The sequence below is a fragment of the Dendrobates tinctorius genome, unplaced genomic scaffold, assembly GCF_039654945.1.
Source record: "Dendrobates tinctorius isolate UK_male_01 unplaced genomic scaffold, ASM3965494v1 ptg000120l, whole genome shotgun sequence".
In the NCBI taxonomy this organism is placed as follows: domain Eukaryota; kingdom Metazoa; phylum Chordata; class Amphibia; order Anura; family Dendrobatidae; genus Dendrobates; species Dendrobates tinctorius.
In genome coordinates, this window is record NW_027361788.1 from 6219386 (window position 1) to 6240093 (window position 20708).

The following is a 20708-nucleotide window of genomic DNA, read 5'->3' on the forward strand; positions in this document are numbered from 1 at the left end:
AGAACGGGACTTGCTGGGAGCATCGCTGAGGCCTGGAGACGCTGGAAGGTAAGAATATCAATGATTATTTATTTTAATTCTTTTTTTTACCAGGGATATGGTACCTACCCAGGGCCTGGAGGAGAGTCTCCTTTCCTCCAGACCCAGGGTACCATCCGCACATTTTCCACAAAAAGAATGAGCCTGCTGCGTATTTTTCGATGCGATTTAGCCGCAGAAAAATACGCAGCATTAGCACAGCATGTGCGGAATGCCATTGAAGTCAATGGCTTCCTTATTTTATGCGTTTTCGCAGCGAAAAAACACGGCAAAAGCGCATAAAATCCGCAAACAATCCGCACGTGGGTACATAGCCAAATCAGCCTGACTCTACAGACAAAACTATGAACCTCTCCAACACAATTCTTCCACTGGTTGAAGCCATCACTACTGCTTTCACAGAGTATTTCACATTTGGGTGCAAACAAGCAGAAAGTAAAGCTGTCGATATATGTAAGAAGCTTGATATACTCACCGAGTACCCAGCAAACAGAATTAGGAATAAAACTCGGCAATGCAATGATAAAGATTGCCATGAGCCAGCAAGCAAGTGGAACGTTATATTTAAATCCAAGAGAAGAATTTGAAGAAACATTCTTCAAGCGTTTACTTAAAACTGTGCTTGATTAAATCGAAACAAGATTCATTTTCTTAAAAAAATTCATGGCCAAGTTTGGATTTCTCAATGACATAAAAAAGCAGCCGCTGACTTGTCAACATTACAACAGCAATGTTTAAACTTTGCTGATCCAGCAGTTGATGGAGAGATTCTGCTGGAGGAATTGAAGACACTGGCTAGGATGCTGCCTGTTCATCTAACTGCACAGGAAACACTGCAATATCTGTTTTCTAACTCACTGAACTTGGCATTCCCATACCTGGTATTGGCATTGAAGCTCCTGATAACACAGGTCTGCGACTAAAAAGCTGTTTGATTATTTTCATCTAATTTCCATGTATTTTGGTGTGTTGAAAACGAAAAAAATATTGAAAAAAAAATCCTGGACGTCAGGATTTGCCACAAAATGTAAACTTCTCTTCAAATTTAGTAAATTTTTCTCAATTTTTGTTTTTTTTATCTTAGGGTTTTGAAAGTCAAAATTACTATTATTTAATTCACATCATTGCATTGAAGATATACAATGCCAAAAAAAATGTGTCTATGGGACAGTCGAGACCGACAAAATCACTGGACCAAGAAGAATTGGCAGCCGAGGGTGCTCACAGTTGGTGTAAAAAATGTCCTACGAGAAACTTTGGTTCCTCCCCATAAAGTTCTTCTACCACCTCTCCACATCAAATTGGATTGATGAAGCAATTCGTAAAATCACTTCCAAAAGATGGAGAATGCTTCAAATACTTGGTCACCAAGTTTCCAGGCCTCTCGGAGGCAAAATTGAAGGAAGGTGTGTTCGTCGGACCAGACATTAGAAGGCTTATAGCTGATAAAGAGTTTATCAATACCATGACGCATCCTCAAAAAGAAGGGTGGATTGCATTTAAAGAGGTCGTAGAGAAATTTTTAGGCAGTAACAAAGACCCTGACTACAAAAAAATCGTTGGACGAATGCTGAAAGCATTTCAAGCTTTAGGTTGCCTGATGAGTTTGAAAATGCATTTCCTCCATTCCCACCTTGACAACTTTCCTGATAATTTGGGAGCTGTGAGTGAAGAGCAAGGTGAACGATTCCAGATGGAAAGAAGACACCAGGGAAGATGGAACATTTCAATGATGGCAGACTACTGTTGGACGCTTCAGAGTGACATTACAGATGCTACTCACAAGCGTACATGTACCAAGAGAAGCCTCACAGGGAAGAAAAATCGATTTTAGAGTGTTAGTGAACTCATTGCAGTTAAAAAAATGATTTTCATGAAATATTTGTAATAAAAAATTAATTTTATGAGTCTATTTTCATTTATTTTGAGGTTTTGTTTTATTTAACATAGTGGCTTAAATTGTCAGAAAATGTGATGTCCTATGACAAAACGGAAGTCATTTTCGGATTCAGCGCACTCAAAAGCATAAAGATTACGTGGAATAACCAAAACAGCTCTTGAAAAATGTTTTTTTGCAGACCTGTGTAACAGTTCAGTTGTGTCAGTTGAAAAAAGCTTCAGTTTACTGAAGCTTCTAAAAAACTTCCTCAGGTCTCAGATGTCTCAAGAAAGGTTAAATGCATTGGCAATTCTTTCAATTGAGTCACAAGAAGCAGAATGTGTAGATTTTCATCAAGTTATATGTTGTTTTGCTGCTGAATAAACCAGGAGAAAAACTTTTTAGCAATTTTCAAATCAAATCTTTGGTTTGCCACCGAATTGCACTTCTGGTTTATTTTTTTTGTTTTCTTGTTTTTATAGCTTAGGCCTCTTTCACACTTCCGTTTTTGACAATTAGTCAAGATCCGCCAATTTTGAAAAAAAAACGGATCCGCCATTTTTCTTTGCGGATCCGTTTTTTCCCCCATTGACTTTCATTATTGGCGGATCCTGACTGATTGCCGTCCTTTGCATCCGTTTTTTTGAGGATCCGCCACAATGTTAGTGTCCGTCAACATCCTCAAAGATTTCCAAACGGAGCTTGCAACATTTTTTTGGCTGGCGGATCCTCCAGACACTGAATTAACCCCAAAATCTGTCTGGGTGCCGGACAAAAAAAAATCTCTCTCTCTCTCTCTCCTTCCTCCCGGCCAGCGGTTCCTTTAAATTTCCTCATTTTCAGGATCCGTCTAAAAACGGATCCTGTACCATCCGTTCACATCAGTTGAGAACGGATCCGCTTGTCTGCCTTTTTGGCGGATTTTAACTGATGCAAATAACTGAAGTGTGAAAGAGGCCTTAAGCTGCATTTTTGCACATGTCACTTATTGGGGTCAGTAGCACTACAAATCAACAGTGAATTCAAAACAATGGGACAATGAATACTGATGTGTTGTGATGCTGCAACCCATTTAGCACTTTTACAAATGTTCTACGTTAATACTTTCTAATGTTTACTTTAAAAAGTTTTCCATTAAAAAATTATCATATTCAATGTATGCAGTTTTTTCTTTGCAGTAAGTTCAGCTAACAATAAAATGCCTACTGGTAACTGAGGAAGAGGGAGTAGGTCACAAAAATTGGCATAGAAGGGGTTGATTTATATAAAGCCCCTCTGCTGTATGGTATTGTAGAATTTACAATAGCTATCACTCATGTAAGAAGTGAAATCTGGCATTGTACTATACCTATATTTCTCTGCTGTATCTGTGCATCATGAATCGTGGTATGTGTTAAAGGGGGGGCCCACTGAGACTCTTTCGCCCGGGGCCCTCAAAAGCCTGGAGCCGGCCCTGCGTGTAGCGGTGGGATATGGGGTAATAAGGGGTTAATGTCATCTTGCTATTGTAAGGTAACATTAAGCCTGGTTAAAACTTTACCCCAAGTGTGGTTTGCACATTCATGACCGGTCCAATTTTTACAATTCTGACCACTGTCCCTTTATGAGGTAATAACTCTGAAACGCTTCCATGGATCCCACTGACTCTGACATTGTTTTCTTGTGACATATTGTACTTCATGTTAGTGGTAAAATTTCATTCAAATAACTTGCGTTTATTTGTGAAAAAAACGGAAATTTGGCGAAAATTTTGAAAATTTCGCAATTTTCCAACTTTGAATTTTTATGCCCTTAAATCACAGATATAAGGCACACAAAAAACTTAATAAATAACATTTCCCACATGTTTACTTTACATCAGCATAATTTTGGAACCAAAATTTTTTTGTTAGGAAGTTATAAGAATTAAAAGTTGACCAGTGATTTCTCATTTTTGCAACACCATTTTATTTTTACAGACCACATCACATTTGAAGTAACTTTGAGGGGTCTATATGATGTAAAATACCCAAAAGTGACACCATTCTAAAAACTGCACCTGTCAAGGTGCTCAAAACCATATTCAAGAAGTTTATTAACCCTTCAGGTGCTTCACAGGAATTTTTTTAATGTTTAAAAAAATGAACATTTAACTTTTTTTCACAAAAAAATTACTTAAGGTCCAATTTTTTTTTATTTTACCAAGGGTTTTACCAAGGGTAACAGGAGAAATTGGACTGCAAAAGTTATTGTGCAATTTCTCCTGAGTACGCTGATACCTGATATGTGGGGGGAACCACTGTTTCGGCGCATGGCAGAGCTCAGAAGGGAAGGAGTGCCGTTCGACTTTTTCAATGCAAAATTGGCTGGAATTCAGATCGGACGCCATGTCACGTTTGGAGAGCCCCTGATGTACCTAAACAGTGGAAACCCCCCACAAGTGACCCCATTTTGGAAACTAGACCCCCCAAGGAACTTATCTAGATATGTGGTGAGAACTTTGAACCCACAAGGGCTTCACAGAAGTTTATAACGTACAGCCGTACAATTAAAAAATCATATTTTGGTCCACAAAAATGATCTTTTCACCCCCAATTTTTATTTTCCCAAGGGTAACAGGACCCGAAAAGTTATTATGCAATTTGTCCTGAGTACACTGATACCCCACATGTGGGGTTAAACCACTATTTGGGCGCATGGCAGAGCTTGGAAGGGAAGCAGCGCCATTTTACTTTTTTGGCTGGAATTGGGATTGGACGCCATGCCGCGTTTGGAAAGCCCCTGATGTGCCTAAACAGTGGAAACCCCCCACAAATGACACCATTTTGGAAACTAGACCCCCTAAGGAAATTATCTAGATGTGTGGTGAGAACTTTGAACCCACAAGGGCTTCACAGAAGTTTATAACGTACAGCCGTACAATTAAAAAATCATATTTTTTCCACAAAAATGATCCTTTAGTCCCCAATTTTTTTATTTTCCCAAGGGTAACAGGAGAAATTGGACCCCAAAAGTTGTCCAATTTGTCCTGAGTATGCTGATACCCCATATGTGGGAGAAAACTACTGTATGGGCGCACGTCAGGGCTCGGAAGGGAAGTAGTGACGTTTTGGAATGCAGTCTTTGATTGAAAGGTCTGCGGGTGTCATGTCGCATTTGGAGAGCCTCTGATGTGCCTAAACTGTTGAAACTCCCCACAAGTGACCCCATTTTGGAAACTAGACCCCCCCACGGAACTTATCTAGATGTGTGGTGGGCACTTTGAATCCCCAAGTGCTTCACAGAAGTTTATAACGCCCGGGCGTGAAAATAAAAAAATCACATTTTTTTCCACAAAAATGATATTTTTGCCCCCAATTTTTTATTTTCCTTAGGGTAACAGGAGAAATTGGACCCCAAAAGTTGTTTTGCAATTTGTCCTGAGTTGGCTGATACCCCATATGTGGGGTTAAAACACTGTTTGGGCGCATGGCAGAGCTTGGAAGGGAAAAAGCACCATTTGACTTTATCAACGCAGAACTGGCTGGAATTGAGATCAGACACTATGTTGCATTTGGAGAGCACCTGATGTGCCCAAACAGTGGAACCCCCCCATTCTAACTCCAACCCTAACCCCAACACACCCCTAACCCTAATCTCAGCCCTAACCCTAGCTCTAGCCCTAACCCTAGCCTAACCCTAGCCCTAACCCTAACCCTAGCCCTAACCCTAATGGGAAAATGGAAATAAATACATTTTTTAATTTTATTATTTTTCCCTAACTAAGGGGGTAATAAAGGGGGGTTTGATTTACAATTTATAGCGGGTTTTTATTTTTGGCAGCTGTCATACGCTAAAAGACGCTTTTTATTGTAAAAATAGTTTTTGCATCACCACATTTTGAGAGCTATAATTTTTCAATATTTTGACCCACCGAGTCATGTGAGATCTTATGTTTTGCGGGACGAGTTGACGTTTTTATTGGTACCATTTTCGGGCACGTGACTTTTTTCATCGCTTTTTATTCCGAATTTTGGGACGCAGAATGAACAAAAACCAGTATTCGTTTACACCGTTCTGCGTGCGGTAAAATTGATAAGGTGTTTTTATTCTTCAGGTCAGTACAGTAACAGCGATACCTCATTTATGTTATTTTTTATGTTTTGGCACTTTTATGCAAAGAAAACAATTTTATATAAAAAATTATTATTTTTGCATTGCTTTATTTTGCGAGCTATAACTTTTTTATTTTTTCGCTGATGATGCTGTGTGGTGGCTCGTTTTTTGCGGGACAAGATGACGTTTTCTGTGGTACCATGAATATTTATATCCGTCTTTTTGATCGCGCGTTATTGCACCTTTTGTTCGGCGGTATGATAATAAAGCATTAATTTTTGTTTTGTTTTCTATTTTTATTTTTTAAGGGGTTCGCTAAAGGGGTTAACTAATGGGACAGTTTTATAGGGTGGGTTGTTACGGACGCGGTGATGCTAAATATGTGTACTTTTATTGTTTTTTTTTATTTCCATAAAATGAATTTATTAGGGAATATTTTTGTTTTTTTAATTTATTTAGCGAATTTTTATAAATTATTTCTACACTTTTTTTTTACTTTATTATACTGTCCCAGTGGGGACATCACTGTAAAGTGACAGATCGCTTTTCTGTCACATCACAGATCGCTGTGACTGATCAGCGATCTGTCAGAGGCGCTTCACAAGGCTTCCCCATGCCTGCGCTTTGCAGGCAGTGAGGAAGCCGGCTCCCTGCAGGCCCCTGAAGGTCCCCGCTGCCATATTGGATCCGGGGACCTGCAGGGAAGGAGGCTCCCGCAGCAGCGCTGTACATTGCTGTGGGGGTCTCAGGGAAGCACGGAGGGAGCCCCCTTTCTTCCGATGCTTCCCTAAACCCCGGTACACTGCGATCATGTTTGATCGCAGTGTGCCGGGGTTAGTGTGCCGGGGGCGGTCTGTGACCGACCCTGACACATAGCGCCGGGTGTCAGCTGTGATAATCAGCTGACACCCGGCCGCGATCAGCGGCGCTCCCCACGGGGGGCGCCTCTGATCGCTATGACGTACTATCCCGTCCCCGGTCATAGGGGCCTGGGTACTGTGGTCGGGATAGTACGTCAATTGTCGGGAAGGGTTAATAATGGAGAGGCGTCAATAGGACACCTATCCATTATTAATCATATAGTTTGAAAGGGTTAAAAAACACACACACATAAGACTAAAGTATTTTAATGAAATAAAACACAACACAGTTTTCATATTTTTATTGCCCGCCCAGATCCAAACGACACCCTCTGTCTCCTATGCTAAAAAGTAAAAAAAAAAACAATCGTATACTCCCTGTCCAACGCAGTCCAATTAATAACGAGTGTCCCACGACGATTTCCACTATAGAACAGTGACATCAGGTGATGTCACTGCTCTGTAGGGCCTCCCAGTGATAAACCGACAGGAGACAATGGCTCCTGCAGTGCATCACTGAGGTCACCTGAGTTCAGAATCTCATTTTACAGCAATGCTGCTTGAGAATTAGGGTTGGAGTTAATGTAAAAGTTACGGGACCTCTTTCCCGGAGGCAAAGGGATACACAGCGCCTGTCATTTTATCGCTGGAGCCCCTGTAGAGCAGTGACACCATCTGATGTCACTGTTCTATAGGGGAAATCGTCGTCGGACACTCGATATTAACTGGACTACGGCAGAAAGGTAAGTATAGGTTGTTTTATTATTTTATTTTTATTAAAGGAGACGAGGGCTTTGGGGATTAGGTGATTGGTAAGTTTGTACTCTATGTTATGTGTTGTATGTTATATGTATGTTCTGTATATATATATATATATATATATATATATATATTTTTTTTTTTACATTCAACACATTCGTAGGATGATGGGACTACTACTGTCCCATCATTGGCTAATGTGTCACTCACTGTCAGTGTATCAGGCATAGCCTGATGGGACTTGTAGTCCCATCGGACGATGCCTGCATACACATACACACACACACAGCCCCGCAGACCCCCTGCACCGCCTGCAGACCCCCCGCACAGCCTGCAGACCCCCTGCACAGCCTGCAGACCCCCCACACAGCTCACAGACCCCCCGCATTGACCCCCGCACACCCCCCACACACACAGTCACCGCCCACACACCATACACGCACACAGTCACCGCCCACACTCTTCCCTTCTCCTGATCTGCAGCATTTCATCCGCTGCAAAACCGCAGATCTTTTTTAGACCTGCGGTTTTGCTGTGGATGTGCCCGACTCAATGCAAGTCAATGGGTGCAGAAATGCTGCAGATCTGCACAAAGAATTGACATGCTGTAGAAATGAACCCGCAGCGTTTATGCTGTGGAAAAATCTGTACATGCTGCGGATTTTTCCGCAGCATGTGCACAGCGTTTTTTGTTTTACATAGGATATAAAGGTACTGTACAACGCAGGAGATTCTGCTGCGGACCTGCAGGGCCAAATCCGTTGCGGATCCGCAGTAGAATCCGCTACCTGTGCACATACCCTTAAGCTGCTGATTGCTCTGCTGGATATTGCTGCTTGTGGACTTTGTGATATATATATATATATATATATATATATATACTAGCTGAAGAGCCCGGTGCTGCCCGGGCATAGCAACTAACTGTGATTAGTTATAGCAAATTATAATTATTCTCCATCCCATAGTCCCGTGCCCATATACCCATCATACATATCCACGATCCCATAGGCCCGTGCCCATATACCCATCATACATATCCTCCATCCCATAGTCCAGTGCCCATATACCCATCACACATCCTCCATCCCATAGTCCCATGCCCATATACCCATCACACATCCTCCATCCCATAGTTCCATGCCCATATACCCATCATACATATTCGCCATCCCATAGTCCCGTGCCCATATACCCATCACACATCCTTCATCTCATAGTCCCATGCCCATATACCCATCATACATATCCTCCATCCCATAGTCCTGTGCCCATATACCCATCATACATATCCGCCATCCCATAGTCCCGTGCCCATATACCTGTCATACATATCCTCCATCCCATAATCCAGTGCCCGAATACCCAGCACACATCCTCCATCCCACAGTCCCGTGCCCATATACCTGTCATACATATTCTCCATCCCATAGTCCTGTGCCCATATACCCATCATACATATCCTCCATCCCATAATCCAGTGCCCGAATACCCAGCACACATCCTCCATCCCACAGTCCCGTGCCCATATACCTGTCATACATATTCTCCATCCCATAGTCCTGTGCCCATATACCCATCATACATATCCTCCATCCCATAATCCAGTGCCCGAATACCCAGCACACATCCTCCATCCCACAGTCCCGTGCCCATATACCTGTCATACATATTCTCCATCCCATAGTCCAGTGCCCATATACCCATCACACATCCTCCATCCCATAGTCCCGTGCCCATATACCTGTCATACATATTCTCCATCCCATAGTCCAGTGCCCATATACCCATCACACATCCTCCATCCCATAGTCAACCATTATGACATCATAATGAGAGGCGGAGCTTGCAACCTATGATGACATCAGCGTCGCCATGGCAACCATTATGACATCATAATGAGGGGCGGGGCTTGATGCGCACACACTTTTTCCCCATTATGTAGACAGGGGCAAAATTGTTTGGTGAATTGGAATGCGCAAGGTTAAAATTTCGCCTCACAACATAGCCTAGGACGCTCTTGGGGTCCAGACGTGTGACTGTGCCAAATTTTGTGGCTGTAGCTGCGACGGTGCGGATGCCAATCCATACACACACTTGAGCTTTATATATTAGAGATATATATATATATATATATATATATACACATACACACACACACACACTGGCATATATACAGTAAAAATAAATTCAGTATATTTTTAAATTCCATTATTCACTACCCCCTTATTGCATTCCCAACAGTAGTTCCCGGAGGTTTCACTCCCCATTACCCAGTACACAAGAATGGATTGTAATTTCCTATTCAGGGATGAAGTAATTAACACATCACATTTTCCCTAATAATTTCAGCGCTTCCATCACACCCCTTCTGTCTGTAACAAGTCATCCACATTGCATTATCACCTTTGCATTACTCATAACCTAGAAGATATGAAGAAGGAACCTGAATGTATCTTGTCTATTTTCAATGACATATCACCGAAACCTCACATTGATCAGACTGTAGAGACTGCAAATTGCATTTCAAGAATATCGCTATTGTCAAGCCACTTTTGTGTACTCCATGTCACGGCCGTCATATCACAGTATAAAGGAAGGGATACATATCAAAGACTTCTGCGATACTTTGTAACAGCTACTTGGCAGCTAGTAAATAGGTCTCCACGTTTTCCATAGCATACATGGCCTAGATTTTGTACTTCTATAGAAATCGTCAGATACTTTTTTGCTTCTAGTTTGGACGGGTAATGGGTAGAGTTAAGCAAATATGTTCGGAATTAGTTGCTGAATCTGAATTTGCCATATTGGTACCCTATTCGTGCCGAATTTACGTTTGATGATTGGTTCCGAACATATTCGTTCCTTTCTACTCCTATTGACGCCAATGACATTCGGGTGTGTTCGGCGAATACTGCCAAAACAATATTCGCTGCTGATCGTAATCAGAACCAAATTTTGAAAAATTAATTCAACTCTAGTTATGGGGGTTGTGATTTTACTCACTTATATCGCACCCATACAGCCTTTTCTCCCACAGTATCAGTTCTAGAGACCACACCATTGGGGCTCATCTACTTATCCAAATTTTCCATGTACGATAAAAGTGGAACGATTATTCAGATCAGACTTTTATCAGAGCTTGGTCCGAGCGAGAGTCATCCATTTTTTTTCGTTTGTGTAGAAATATATAACAGGTTTCTTCATCTTCTCCATTCTGACAGTCAGAGAAAATTGGACATGTCATCCGGGTGGGGTCCAATTTTTCAACAGACCCATTGACTTGCATCCAAATCTCGGATCAAAATCGGACATATCTCCGGTAGTCTGCAGAAAATTGTGTACATGTGAATGGCACCGTAGAATATCGGTAGTAGAATACAGTATTAGTGTTATTTGTGAAAACCAAAGATACATGAAAATCAGATTACTGAATGAGCTCTATCATGTGCTTCTGTGGTCATCCATTGTTTCCCTGCACAATGAAGAAGAGAAAACAATTACTGTCAACATTTTTGTGTGAGATGTAGGAAGCATTTTCAATCAATTCCGTCAAGAAAACTTTCAGTTAAATTAATAAATCACGTAACCGAGCTTCATCAGGCAGATCCTATGGTTTTAAGTTTTGCAGGCTTAGAAATAGTTCATTTTGCCAATTTTATGATTAAGGGAAACAAGAAACAAGTGGTGGGGGCGAGGTTATACACAGCTCATGAATATGGAGAACTACATGACAGCAGGCTTACTAGTCCTCTAGTGATAATCTCCTGCTGATAAAACTAAATTAATGAAAACTACAGCAAGCAGCTCAGAAAGTGACACATCACTGGAATCAGGGTCTCTGCCTCTACTCCATTCTGCGCTCAGATTCCTGAGCAAAAACCTGCTGTGATATTCTCTTTTAATAATGAAACTGATTTAGTAACCATTTTGTCATATTATTTACAATTATCTATTTACAATTTTTTGTCTATTTGTAATTATCACTTTTATCTTAATTGTTTATTGGTTACCATGACGCTTTTATTTAGGGATTGCCCAGAGGTAGTATGATGCTGTTTCCAGATGCATACAAGCATATTGATGCACAAAACAGCTGTAGCTCACGTGCTTTTTTAACCCCTTCACCCCCAAGGGTGGTTTGCACGTTCATGACCGGGCCAATTTTTACAATTCTCACCACTGTACCTTTATGAGGTCATAACTCTGGAATGCTTCCATGGATCCTGGTGATTCTGACATTGTTTTCTCATGACATATTGTACTTCATGATAGTGGTAAAATTTCATTCAAATAACTTGCGTTTATTTGTGAGAAAAATGGAAATTTGGCGAAAATTTTGAAAATTTCGCAATTTTCCAACTTTGAATTTTTATGCCCTTAAATCACAGAGATATGGCACACAAAAAACTTGATAACTAACATTTCCCACATGTTTACTTTACATCAGCACAATTTTGGAACCAAAATTTTTTTTTGTTAGGAAGTTATAAGGGTTAAAAGTTGACCAGCGATTTCTCATTTTTACAACACCATTTTATTTTTAGGACCACATCACATTTGAAGCCACTTTGAGGGGTCTATATGATAGAAAATACCCAAAAGTGACACAATTCTAGAAACTGCACCCCTTAAGGTGCTCAAAACCACATTCAAGAAGTGTATTAACCCTTTAGGTGCGTCACAGGAATTTTTTTGAATATATAAAAAAAAAGGAACATCTAACTTTTTTTCACAAAAAAAATACTTCAGGTTCAATTTTTTTTATTTTACCAAGGGTAACAGGAGAAATTGGACTGCAAAAGTTATTGTGCAATTTGTCCTGAGTACGCTGATACCTGATATGTGGGGGGGAATGACTGTTTCGGCGCATGGCAAAGCTCAGAATGGAAGGAGCGCCGTTTGACTTTTTCAATGCAAAATTGGCTGGAATTCAGATCGGACGCCATGTCACGTTTGGAGAGTCCCTGATGTACCTAAACAGTGGAAACCCCCTACAAGTGACCCCATTTTGGAAACTAGACCCCCCAAGGAACTTATCTAGATATGTGGTGAGAACTTTGAACCCACAAGGGCTTTACAGAAGTTTATAACGTACAGCGGTACAATTAAAAAAATCATATTTTTTCCACAAAAATGATCTTTTCACCCCAATTTTTATTTTCCCAAGGGTAACAGGACCCTAAATGTTATTGTGCAATTTGTCCTGAGTACGCTGATACCCCACATGTGGGGGTAAACCACTATTTGGGCGCATGGCAGAGCTCGGAAGGGAAGCAGCGCAATTTGACGTTTTTGGCTGGAATTGAGATCGGACACCATGTCGCGATTGGAAAACCCCTGATGTACCAAAATAGTGGAAACTCCCCACAAATGACACCATTTTGGAAACTAGACCCCCTAAGGAACTTATCTAGATGTGTGGTGAGAACTTTGAACCCCCAAGGGCTTCACAGAAGTTTATAACATAAAGCCGTACAATTAAAAAATCATATTTTTTCCACAAAAATGATCTTTTCACCCTCAATTCTTATTTTTCCAAGGGTAACAAGACCCTAAAAGTTATTGTGCAATTTGTCCTGAGTATGCTGATACCCCACATGTGGGGGTAAACCACTATTTGGGCGCATGGCAGAGCTCGGAAGGGAAGCAGCGCCATTTGACGTTTTTGGCTGGAATTGAGATTGGACACCATGTCGCGATTGGAAAACCCCTGATGTACCAAAACAGTGGAAACCCCCCACAAATGACACCATTTTAGAAACTAGACCCCCTAAGGAACTTATCTAGATGTGTGGTGAGAACTTTGAACCCCCAAGGGCTTCACAGAAGTTTAAAACATAAAGCTGTACAATTAAAAAATCATATTTTTTCCACAAAAATGATCTTTTCACCCTCAATTCTTATTTTTCCAAGGGTAACAAGACCCTAAAAGTTATTGTGCAATTTGTCCTGAGTACGCTGATACCCCACATGTGGGAGTAAACCACTATTTGGGCGCATGGCAAAGCTCGGAAGGGAAGCAGCGCCATTTGACGTTTTTGGCTGGAATTGAGATCGGACACCATGTTGCGATTGGAAAACCCCTGATGTACCTAAACAGTGGAAACCCCCCACAAATTACACCATTTTGTAAACTAGACCCCCCAAGGAACTTATCTAGATGTGTGGTGAGCACTTTGACCCCCCCAGTGCTTCACAGAAGTTTATAACGCCCGGGCGTGAAAATAAAAAATTCGTATTTTTTCCACAAACATGATCTTTTAGTCACCATTTTTTTTTTTTTCCCAAGGGCACCAGGAGAAATTGGACCCCAAAAGTTGTTGTCCAATTTGTCCTGAGTATGCTGATACCCCATGTGGGAGAAAACTACTGTATGGACACACGTCAGGGCTCGGAAGGGAAGTAGTGACGTTTTGGAATGCAGACTTTGATGGAATGGTCTGCGGGTGTCATGTTGCCTTTGGAGAGCCCCTAATGTAACTAAACAGTGGAAACCCCCCAAAAATGACCCCATTTTGAAAACTAGACCCCCTAAGGAACTTATCTAGATGTGAGGTGAGCACTTTGAACCCCCAAAGGCTTCACAGAAGTTTATAATGCCAGGGCATGAAAATAAAAAAATCGTATTTTTTCCACAAACATGATCAATTAGTCCCCAATTTTTTTATTGTCCCAAGGGTAACTAGAGAAATTGAACCCCAAAAGTTGTTGTCCAATTTGTCCTGAGTACGCTGACACCCCATATGTGGGAGAAAACTACTGTATGGACACACGTCGGGGCTCGGAAGGGAAGCAGTGACGTTTTGGAATGCAGACTTTGATGGAATGGTCTGCGGGTGTCATGTTGCCTTTGGAGAGCCCCTAATGTAACTAAACAGTGGAAACCCCCCAAAAATGACCCCATTTTGAAAACTAGACCCCCTAAGGAACTTATCTAGATGTGAGGTGAGCACTTTGAACCCCCAAAGGCTTCACAGAAGTTTATAATGCCAGGGCATGAAAATAAAAAAATCGTATTTTTTCCACAAACATGATCAATTAGTCCCCAATTTTTTTATTGTCCCAAGGGTAACTAGAGAAATTGAACCCCAAAAGTTGTTGTCCAATTTGTCCTGAGTACGCTGACACCCCATATGTGGGAGAAAACTACTGTATGGACACACGTCGGGGCTCGGAAGGGAAGCAGTGACGTTTTGGAATGCAGACTTTGATGGAATGGTCTGCGGGTGTCATGTGCGTTTGGAGAGCCCCTGATGTACCTAAACTATTGAAACTCCCCACAAGTGACCCCATTTTGGACAATAGACCCCCCACGGAACTTATCTAGATGTGTGGTGAGAACTTTGAACCCCCAAGTGCTTCACAGAAGTTTATAACGCTCGGACGTGAAAATAAAAAAATCATTTTTTTCCACAAAAATGATATTCTTGCCCCCAATTTTTTATTTTCCTAAGGGTAACAGGAGAAATTGGACCCCAAAAATTGTTTTGCAATTTGACCTGAGTAGGCTGATGCCCTACATGTGGGGGTAAAACACTGTTTGGGCGCATGGCAGAGCTTGGAAGGGAAGTAGCACCATTTGACTTTTTCAACTCAGAATTGGCTGGAATTGAGATCAGACGCTATGTTGCATTTGGAGAGCCCCTGATGTGCCCAAACAGTGGAAACCCCCAATTCTAACTCCAACCCGAACCCCAACACACCCCTAACCCTAATCTCAGCCCTAACCCTAGCCCTAACCCTAGCCCTAACCCTAACCCTAGCTGTTATGATTGAGTCACCGTAGAAGGCAAAAACAGAAATGCTAACTAAGTCCAGAAAACCAGAGCAGTTGGCAGCTATCGGATTGCAGACCCCTGATCCTATCACAACAACTAACAGTAGCCGTGGGGGGTTCCTACGATGCCCTAGACCCCTCGATCACAGCCGGAGAATTAAATAGGCCTACAGAAAGAAAGTGGAAATCTAAACTGCCCCAGAGCAGACCCCAAAGCAATAGGCAGCCCCCAACATATAATGACGGTGAAGCAAGATTAAAAGACTAACACAGACAGAAAGATAGACTGAGCAAAGACGGGGCCCAAACTACCTAGATAGGAAAGGACAGGAAGGCTGCTGTCTGCAATCCGTGAAAAACCCTATGAAAATAAGAGCCAACAGACTGACAATGAAAAAGGCCCTGAAGACGCTAGGCTTCAAAAAAGCTATGTCAGTACTCAGGAATATTCTGAAGACAGAGCAACAGGCAAAAGGAGATTCAGCTCACCCCAGAAGGGAATGGCAGAATCCAGAAAAGCAAGGAAAACAAAAACAAAACATAAATGCAAACAGGCAAAGCAGAAAACTTAGCTTTAGGGAAGCAGGAATCAGACTGGTGTCCTAGAAGTCCACAGAGAAATCACCCGCAGGGCAGAAGGGCGTCGGCAGCCTTATATCCAGTCAGTGACTCCACTCAGCCAGTCATCCTCATTAGTCTTAGGTGCCTGATAATCAGGCTCATTACCTTCCTTTACCAGAATAGGGAGTTCACCAGACCTCAGTGACGAAGGGGAAAATGAACTCACAACAGTACCTCCCCCTTGAGGAGGGGTCACCGAACCCTCAACCACGCCACCAGGGCGATCAGGGTGAGCCCGATGAAAGGCACGCACCAATCTTTTGGCATGAATATCAGAGGCAGAGACCCAGGAATTATCCTCCTGACCATAACCCTTCCACTTAACCAAATACTGGAGTCTCCGTCTAGCCAGACGGGAATCCAGTATTTTCTCTACCTCATATTCCATGTTACCTTCAACCAATACAGGGTCTGGAGGTGCCACCCCAGGAACAACTGGTTCAACAAACCTCTTCAACAAGGACTTATGGAACACATTATGGATTTTAAGTGTGACACGAAGAGCCAAACGAAAAGAGACCAGATTAATAATCTCCAAAATCTTGTAAGGTCCAATAAATCTAGGCTTAAACTTAGGAGAAGCCACCTTCATAGCAATATTTTTTGATGATAACCACACCATATCACCAATCTTATACTGGGGACCAATGGTCCTATGTCGATTGGAAAACCGCTGGGCCTTTTCCTGGGAGAGAGATAACTTATCCACCACTTGGTCCCAGATCTGGTGCATTCTCTCCACCACAGTGTCAACACCTGGGCAGGCAGAAGGCTCCACCTGCCCTGAAGAAAATCGAGGATGAAACCCAAAGTTACAAAAAAAAGGTGACATCAAAGTGGCAGAACTAGCTCTATTATTTAAAGCAAATTCGGCCAAGGGCAAAAATGAAACCCAATCATCCTGATCAGCGGAAATAAAACATCTCAAATACGACTCCAAGGTCTGGTTTGTTCTCTCTGTCTGCCCATTGGTCTGAGGGTGAAAAGCAGAGGAGAAGGACAACTGAATTCCCAGCTTGGAACAGAAAGTCCTCCAAAATCTAGACACAAACTGAACTCCTCTGTCAGATACAATGTTCTCAGGAATCCCGTGCAAGCGAACCACCTGTTGCAAAAACAGGGGCACCAACTCAGAGGAAGATGGCAACTTAGGGAGTGGTACAAGATGAACCATCTTAGAGAACCTATCACAAATCACCCAAATAACAGTCATTCTTTGACCGGCATATCAGAGATGAAATCCATTGAAATATGGGTCCATGGCCTCCTGGGGACCGGCAAAGGCATCAACAACCCACTAGAGCGAGAACAAGATTTAGACCGGGAGCAAGTCCCACAGGACTGCACAAAATTCCTGACATCATGAGACAAGGTGGGCCACCAAAAAGAGCGACTCACCAGATCTCTAGTACCAAAAATACCTGGATGACCAGCCAATGCAGAGCAATGAACTTCAGACATCACTCTCTTCTTCCACTGGTCAGGAACATACAACTTTCCACTGGGACAACGCTCAGGTTTGTCCTCCTGGAACTCTTGCAGAGCAAGTCTCAAATCGGGCGAGATGGCAGAAAGAACTACCCCTTCGCCTAAGATGGTAGCAGGCTTGGTCACCGCAGGAGAATCAGCAAAGAAACTCCTAGAGAGGGCGTCTGCCTTGACATTCTTAGTTCCAGGAAGAAAAGAGACCACAAAATCAAAACGTGTAAAAAACAAGGCCCACCTAGCCTGTCTAGGGTTCAAGCGTTTAGCCGACTCTAGGTAAATCAAATTGTTGTGGTCAGTGAGGACCACAACTTGATGTTTAGCTCCCTCCAACCAATGTCTCCACTCCTCAAATGCCCATTTCATGGCCAACAGTTCCCGATTCCCCACATCATAGTTACGTTCAAATGGAGAGAACTTTCGGGAAAAGAAAGCACAGGGATTCATTTTAGATGTTACAGGATCCTTTTGGGACAAAACAGCTCCTGCACCAATCTCAGAAGCATCCACCTCTACCTGGAACGGGAGTGAGACATCAGGTTGCCGCAAAACCGGGGCGGAGGTAAATCTTCGCTTCAGCTCCTGAAAGGAAGCAACAGCCTCCGGAGACCAATTCAACACATCAGCACCCTTCTTAGTCAGATCAGTCAATGGCTTGGCAATACTAGAAAATTTTGCTATAAATTTCCGATAAAAATTAGCAAAACCCAAAAACTTCTGGAGGGCCTTCAAAGAAGTGGGCTGAACCCAATCATAAATGGCCTGTACCTTGGCCGGGTCCATTTCAATAGTTGACGGAGACAAAATAAATCCCAAAAATGAAATCCTCTGTACTCCAAAAAGGCATTTCGATCCTTTGACATACAGGGAATTCTCCCTCAAGATCCGGAACACAGTCCGAATATGTTCCACATGAGAATCCCAATCCTTGGAGAAGATCAAAATATCATCCAGATAGATAATCAAAAATTTATCGACAAAGTCTCGGAAAATATCGTTCATGAAGCACTGGAAGACAGAAGGGGCATTAGTGAGCCCAAAAGGCATCACCAGGTACTCAAAATGTCCCTCCGGAGTATTAAACGCCGTCTTCCATTCATCCCCCTGCTTAATGCGGATAAGATTATACGCCCCCCTGAGGTCAAGCTTGGTAAACCAGCAAGCACCTCTAACTCTAGAGAATAGATCTGAAATCAGGGGTAACGGATACTGATATTTAATAGTAATTTTATTGAGGGCACGATAATCAATACAAGGCCTTAAAGAACCATCCTTTTTGGCCACAAAAAAAAAAACGGCACCTAAGGGTGAAGAGGATGGTCTAATATGACCCTTCTCCAACGCCTCCTTAATATAGGACCGCATAGCCTCGTGCTCGGGTACAGATAAATTAAAGAGCCGACCCTTGGGAAATTTACACCCCGGGCTTAGTTCAATTGCACAGTCATAACTCCTATGAGGAGGCAAGGACGCAGACTCATTCTCACTAAATACATCATAAAAGTCCGCCAAATAGTCAGGAACATCATGCGACTGAGGAGAGGTGGAAAAAACTGGAGCCTCACTAAAGGCACACCGACAACCCCAACTCACCACAGACACAGACTTCCAATCCAAAACTGGATTATGAATTTGCAACCAGGGAAACCCCAGAACAACGGCATCATGCAGACCATGCAACACCAAAATCTGCAATTTTCTTGATGGTCTGGGGCGACCCGCATGACCACCTGGGTCCAAAACTGAGGTTTATTTTTAGCCAAAGGAGTAGCATCAATCCCCCTCAAAGGGATAGGCGTCTGCAGAGGTGTCATCGGAAATCCACAACGTTTAGCAAAATCCAAGTCCATTAGGTTTAGCGTTGCTCCCGAATCCACAAAAGCCTTGGCGGAAAATGTGGACAGGGAGCAGATCAGAGTAATTGCCAGTAGAAACTTAGGTTGAACACCACCAACAGAAAACGTGTGTGCAAAGCGTTTCTCTCGTTTAGGACAAACAGAAATAATATGCGAGGCATCTCCACAGAAAAAACACAGCTTATTACGCCTTCTGAACTCCTGACGTTGCGCCTTAGACAAAACTCTATCACATTGCATAGGTTCAGACGTCTGTTCAACCGGTGGCAACACCTCTCGTGCAATCCTGCGTTCACGTAAACGCCGATCAACCTGAATGGCTAATGACATAGAATCATCCAGACCGGAGGGAACAGGAAATCCCACCATAGTATCTTTTACGGCTTCTGACAAACCCTTCCGAAAGAGAGCAGCCAAGGCATTATCATTCCAGGTAGTAAGGACCGCCCACTTTCGGAACTTTTGACAGTACAACTCTGCAGAATCTCGAGCCTGGTTTAATGCCAACAGGGTCTTTTCAGCCTGATCAATAGCATTAGGTTCATCATACAACAACCCCAAAGCTTGAAAGAATGCGTTCACATTAGTCAGAATAGGATCAACGCCCAATCCTGGGGATCGCCACGCAGCAAAGAGATGACAATTTTAACCTGCTGCGCGGAGCTCCCTGACGAGTTAGGCTTCAAGGCAAAAAATAATTTACAATTATTTTTGAAACTCAAAAATTTAGATCGATCACCAAAAAAATACATCAGGTGTAGGGATCTTTGGTTCAACAGCATGCGAACGAGCAAGGTAGGCGGAAATTCCCCGCACTTCCGCAGCGAGCTGCTCCACACGATCAGACAATTGCTTTATCTCCATTGAGAGAAAAAAAAATTCCCCCTACGGCCTCAGAGATATAGAGGAAAGATTATACACACACTTTTTTTTTTTTTTTTAAACACAATTCTTTCCTGCTATTGAGTACCCTAGGATCTGCGGTATGGCAGGTGATTCTGTTATGATTGAGTCACCGTAGGAGGCAAAAACAGAAATGCTAACTAAGTCCATACAACCAGAGCAGTTGGCAGCTATCGGATTGCAGACCCCTGATCCTATCACAACAACTAACAGTAGCCGTGGGGGGTTCCTACGATGCCCTAGACCCCTCGATCACAGCCGGAGAATTAAATAGGCCTACAGAAAGAAAGTGGAAATCTAAACTGCCCCAGAGCAGACCCCAAAGCAATAGGCAGCCCCCAACATATAATGACGGTGAAGCAAGATGAAAACACTAACACAGACAGAAAGATAGACTGAGCAAAGATGGGGCCCAAACTACCTAGATAGGAAAGGACAGGAAGGCTGCTGTCTGC